We start from the raw sequence: 6,524 nt of genomic DNA, 5'->3' as shown, positions 1-6,524 counted from the left end.
AAGGGGAGGCAGGGAGAATATATTCGTTTTCGAGCCTGTTGAAGAAAAGATGCCAATTTTTTCTGCATATAAATAAATGGTCATAGCTTCGGAACCATATGACATAGTGTAACCATCAGTGGCTTATTGTATTTATTGCTCGGAATATTCTGAATCAGTGGCTCGGTGATTTATTACTCGGAATATTCTGAATATCATATTCTCAATTCCGAATTACTAAAAGTCTTCTCTGTATATTCGCAATAGAGTAATCATAAATTACGTTTGTACTAAAAATACATGTCAAAAGTCTACGAAAGAAATAATAAAGCTGTTTTAAGAGAACGTTTGGTTTAATTTTTTTCTAAAGTTAAAAATTCTCTGTTTTATTCTTCTTCTAAAGTAGCTAACATGAAGGAAAATGAATTCTTATTTGCAAAAAAAAAAGTTTTCATTTTTCAAAAATATCCAAAAATGTAAAAAACTGCAAAACTTTCATACACAAAAGGATATTTTAAAAAATATTAATTTCTTTTTGTATGACAGGTTTTTACTTAAATAACAAAAAAAAAGTATAAATAAACATTTGACTTTTAAAATAAAATACAGATTTTGACATTCCGAAGAATGGTGCTGCTACTGCTAATTCATAATCTCTATGAGGGGAATTCTTAATAGGGCTGCGTATTTTTATCGATGCTTTAACTACACAAGAGTTTTTATTTTAAGCACTTTTCTAAAAAAATTTTGAAAAAAGTGTTTATTAGTTTCACTTTAACCGTCCGTCTCTCCGTCGGTCTGTCCATACATTCGTCCGTCCGTGTGTCTCTTTACAATAATTCTACACCCTTAAAGATATAAAGCTGAAATCATATGTACATAGTTCTTTACTAGAAACTTATTTCCGTTGAAGCAAATTTTTACCTGTCTCCCCCCTTTAAAAGTAATAATCTCCAAAAACTTTAAAATGCCATTTTTCAACTATTTATTGCAGCGAAATCATAAATATTTATCAAATTTTGCAAACACAGAACAGTAGCGGCAGGCTTCTTCTACCGCGGTGTACCTTATTTGAACTTCAACAAAATAAAATGGAGCTCAAAATTTACGGTTATCTAAAATCTGTTTTTCCCAAATTTTTTCTGTAAAATCAGCCTGCAGGGCTCTGAAATTTTAGCAGCTTTTAGAGAGTAATAAATAGTTCATTTCGTTAGAAGAAAAATTTTTTCCAGCTCCACCCCATCTCAAATTGTCGCCTCTCGAAATTTGCAAAATTTGAATTTTTGGCAGCTTATATTTCCGAAACTGTAAGCTTTTCCAAATGTTTATAGATGCAGAATGCTAACGACAAATTCTATGTCGTGAAAAAATATTATATATATTTTCCTTAACTCACGTAATCAGGGCTGTCGTTTGATTTTTTGGATAAGGAACAGAAATATTCAAAAAAGGATTTCTTATTTTCAAAAAAGTGGAGTAAAATTCCTATATTTCATAAAAATAACAATTCATTATCGTACGAAAACAAAAAAAAATCGGAAAAACAAAGCAAAAACTTTTAATAGAAATTATAAACAAATTAACAAATGTCACAATAAAAACTTAAACTTAAAATAATATTTTTACATGAAACTTCATATAATTTTATACTTCTTTTAAAGTTTAGGTTCTAGTTATGATGATCAGAAAATACCTTAAAATATTAAAGAAAGATTTTTTCTGATCATATGTTTAACGTCTTATTCATTTCTCTATACGTGCTTTGTCAACAGCATTAAAATGCGGTTGACAAAACGTACTTTAAATAAAAACTAGTAAAACATTTCAATTAACATAAACCGATTTTTAAAGGGCACCTTTCATTGCTGTATAGCAATTAATCGAGCCTGTGAAACCATTCTATAGAAACTTCACGGATATTTCTAACCTATAATTATACACATAACTGCCAAGATTCATGAATCTAATTTTATTATTTTTCTAAATATTTAAAATTAACTTTTGCACTTGTATTATGACTATCAGAAGCTGTTTTCCGAATCGGTCCAATTACAATAGGGTTCGTCGCTGGAACAAAAGAAACAACTTGTGAAAGTTTGGTGTCGATTACATTATTCGTTTTTCAGTTATCTCGTGGTCAGACGGACGGACGGACATGCATAAATCAACGCAGAATTGAATGAAAAATATGTGCTTCAAATTTTTTTACTATAAGTTTAAATAAGATGGCAACTTGGTTCCTAGCTGTTCGCATCAATATTTTTAAACAATTCTTTTGATTGTAAAATATTGCTTACCATACCTCAACATAAAAGGAGTTTCTCAATTTAGTTTTAATCAAATTATCAGAAGAAAATACCATTTAGCTTTAAATAAATTTTTCAAATTTTCAAAATGCATATACTCGATCGACTTCAATTAAGATATCAAAATTGCATTTTTATCGTTTATTGAAAAAAATCTATACAAATATATTTCGTCTGCTTACGTCGACGAATTTTCCTAAGTCTGGTTATTTGTTACTATAACTGACTAATTAATTAACTTGACTATAAAAAGATAGGTGGCAGCTTTTGAATTATCAAAAAACGGTATATGTACATAATTTCGTTGGTCAAGGTGTTGTCAACGATTTTGAAATACTACAATTTTTTTACTATTTTTTACTACAACGATTTTTTAATACAGAATTTTTTCATTTAGAAATTATATTTTTCAATTGAAATTTTTTTTTCAAGAATAATTATCAATATTGTTTTTGGGTTTGACTGATCAAAAAACAAAATCGGAGCCTAATTCCAAAGGAGGAGCCGGGGACACAAATTTTCAAATCGGAGCCAAATGACAGGCCCGCACGCAATTAACCCTTAAATTGCGACATTATGTTAACGCCTCTTTCAATTTTAGTTTCGTTTTATTTTAAAGACTGCATCAATGCTCATCCAACAGGTATGCAATCTTTGAAATATATTCGTATATGAATGAAAGTAATTTTAATAACGTTAAAAAATAAAAGATTGCTTTAAAAAACAGTATTTTCACTTGTGAAAGGGAAAAGTAGTATATTACAAACTTTATACTTCATCCGTTCCTTGTCTTTAAATTGTCAACCCTATTGTGTGAATATTTTGCACTTTTGCATGCATACGTATTAAATAAATCTATAATTTAACTGTGTCTATACATTTATTTGCATACAAATAACAAATATACGTATGTATGTATATTAACATAATTTGAAAAGTTCTTAAAAGTTATTTATGTCTAAGCTAAATGTATATGATTATCTGAAATTGAATATTTCTAAATTCTATATATTTTCTATTAAACTAAAAGTTAGTTTTCTAGAAAACTAAAAGTTGGGCCGAAAATTATTAAGTAATAGTAATTAACACTAAAAAATGAGCCATTTGCATAGAAGAACATTTACTTGATTTTACATTTAAAATTGTAAAATGTTTATAATTTTAAGATATAGTGAAAATTTAAATAGCCATTCGCAAATACATTCATACATATTACAAAAATATATACGTATCGATTGCTACAACAATCATCGTTACAAAAATTAGTTTGAAGTCTTTCCACAATTTTACACTTAAATTAGTACCGTTGCAATAGTCATTTAAACACTTTTCTCATCTCGTTGGAAATTGTATTTGATTGGAATTAACATAAGAATCTGATGTGGTATTACCATAAGAGCATGATCGACTTATTGATAATTTAGCTGGAACTACAAAAGTTAAGTATCGTATAGAATTTAAATATAAGGTATGCATAAGATGTTTAAACTTATAGGAATATACATAGGTGATATACTTACGTGACTTTATAGAAATATTGCAAAATAATCTCAAATTAGGTTCTAAAATTTTAGTATGAAATGGTAAAGAACATTTGCTTTGAACAATTATATTTGGTTCCTTTTGAAATTGTTTCAATTTATTTTCATCGAATGGCTCTTCACAATATGGTGTGGCTAGAAAATCTAAATTTTTACCTTTCGCACAATCTGGCAATTTACTAGAGCACACAAGAATATTAATTTTATATGACATATATGATATACGTAAAATGTTATATCTGTCACCGTTTACCCGAAATGAAAATAGTAATTCAATTAGGATTGAATAAATATTATCAACCAAGTTTTAAAAAATCGCTTTCAAAGCTAATAAGTATACAGAGCTCGCATACACTTAATTTTTTTTTACTTTTTCTATAATTTGTGTAATTTTTTAAATATTATGGAAGTGTAATAAAATGCTGGTTTTAGTACAAGCAATTATTAGTAAATTTTTTTTTTATTCCTACTTCGCTCCTGGTAGGAACATAGGGCTGGTGCGCGGTATTGTGAATAAGCGTGAACACCAGCTTCTACGTCACTGAGTTTACTAGGTAGATGACAAACCTACGGTTGTTTTCTATTAAATATTTAAGGTTATTGATATTTACTATTTTATTTTCCTGGTATATTTAATATTTGATATTGTTTAAATTTGGCAATTAGCTAATATGTATAATATGTATAAAGCCATATTATGCTCAATATAAAGCCATATTATGCTCAATAATATGGCTTTATATAATTTTTATAGTGACCCTTCTGTTAAAGGACCAGTGCAATAACCACTGCACGATTGGTCAGGTCAGTGGTTATTGCATTGGTCCTTTAGACCATTGTTAGAATATTACAAAACTTATATTTTATTTTAAATTATAAATATGTATATGTATTCGAGTCTGATAAAAAGTAACTGTTACTTTACGTTAAAAAAAATCCAAATTTAAAATAAAAATTTTAATTATAAAAGTGAATACATCAACGATAGTGCTAAATAATAAGTATTATTCAATCTTTATGTTTAATAATAGTTTAGTAATATCAAAACAACAACCAAGAAATTATACCGCAAATACATATGAAGAAATATAATTTTTAGGAAAATTTTAGACATTGTTTTCAAAGAAAAATCAAAGGCCATTATATTAAAAAGAATTTTAAAAAGCAATCATTCAAATTTATTTTAATTATTACTATACAAGGTGTTTCGAACAAGTGTAAATAATTTCAGGGATGATTCTTTGATCAATTTCCAGCAAAAAAGAAGGAGGTTGCAGGTATACTAGTTTTCGAGCTACAGCATTTGAAAGAAAAAAGTTACCAGATTTTTCTTGCATTTTAATTCTTGTAGCTTCTGAACCGAACGATATAGAGTGACCATCAGGCACTTGTTTTACAGGCAATTGATTGTTCTTTATTTTTACATTACAATTAATCTGATATGTGCCATAGTTTTCCAAACAAAGCTCATCACACCCAGAATTTTTTTTTTAATTTTTTTTTTAAAACTCTCTGTTAAAAAGAGAGTTTTCGTGAGCTCTTTCACGAAATTTCTCGAAAATTAGTGTTATTATTTTTTTTTGACGCGCCACAATTTACCTCTATTTTTCATAGTTTTGCGAGTAAAACGTGTTAAATATGCTTAAAAATGTGCGAAAAATGAATATTATAATATAATAGCTTAAAAACGAGTATCCTCCTTCCCACTGTTACAATTTTTTGCTGGAAATTTATCAAAGAACCATCTCCAAAATTATTTGCGACTTTAAGCGAAACACTCTATATATAAAGGTACGAAAGTACATATGTACGTGTGTTTTTTACATTGTTCATGACACGAAACGAACTAATGAAATTTTTGATAGACATGGGAGCGAAATTTCATAAGAACCGAAGTAGCTCCATGTTCAAAACCTGTAGAAAAACCATTTATTATAAGATCGGCAGGCGGAAATATTTAAATTACAAAAAAGATAACAGGAAAATTCTTCAACAGCATAGACAACTCTACCAACACTACATTCTTCGTATTATCTGAATTTAAAACTTTTGACGCGATCATAGGAGACGACACCTTAAGGGAAATAGAGGCGGTTATAGACAGGAAAAATAATATACTGAAAATAGCACCAAATATCCAGATTCCCTTAAAGAAGAAACATTCAATTCAGGTAAACAGTTTAGAAATCATAAATGAACTTCTAAATGCAGAAACGCAAGAAAAGTTGAAAACACTGGTAGAGAATTATAAATAACTTTTTGGACCAATCAACACTCAAGAAACCATAGAAATAACCGTAGAAGATGAGATCAAATCAACTACCCATGAACCAATATACAGTAAAATTTATCTCTATCCGTTTCATATGAGAACCAGATAAAAAAATTACAAGCTGACTGGATTATTAGATAATCGAAAAGCCCGTACAACCTATCTATTTGGATAGTCGAAAAAAAACTAAACGCTTCTGTTATCAAGAAGTATAGAATGGTAGTGGACTTTAAAAACTTAAACTCAGTAACCACAGCAGACAGCTATCCGATCACGGAGATCACCAACACTGTAGCAAGCCTAGGAAACTCAAAATTTTTCACGACAATAGACCTGACATCAGGATTTCACCAAATAAAAATGAAACCAGAGGACATCAAGAAGTCCTGGAAGACACCCCCAGTGAACGCCTTTGCATTGCCTTCT

Source organism: Condylostylus longicornis, unplaced genomic scaffold (assembly GCF_029603195.1).
Source record: "Condylostylus longicornis isolate FDR11 unplaced genomic scaffold, ASM2960319v2 ptg000031l, whole genome shotgun sequence".
In the NCBI taxonomy this organism is placed as follows: Eukaryota; Metazoa; Arthropoda; class Insecta; order Diptera; family Dolichopodidae; genus Condylostylus; species Condylostylus longicornis.
The sequence above is the reverse complement of the archived record's forward strand: the minus strand, read 5'-3'. Positions refer to the sequence as shown.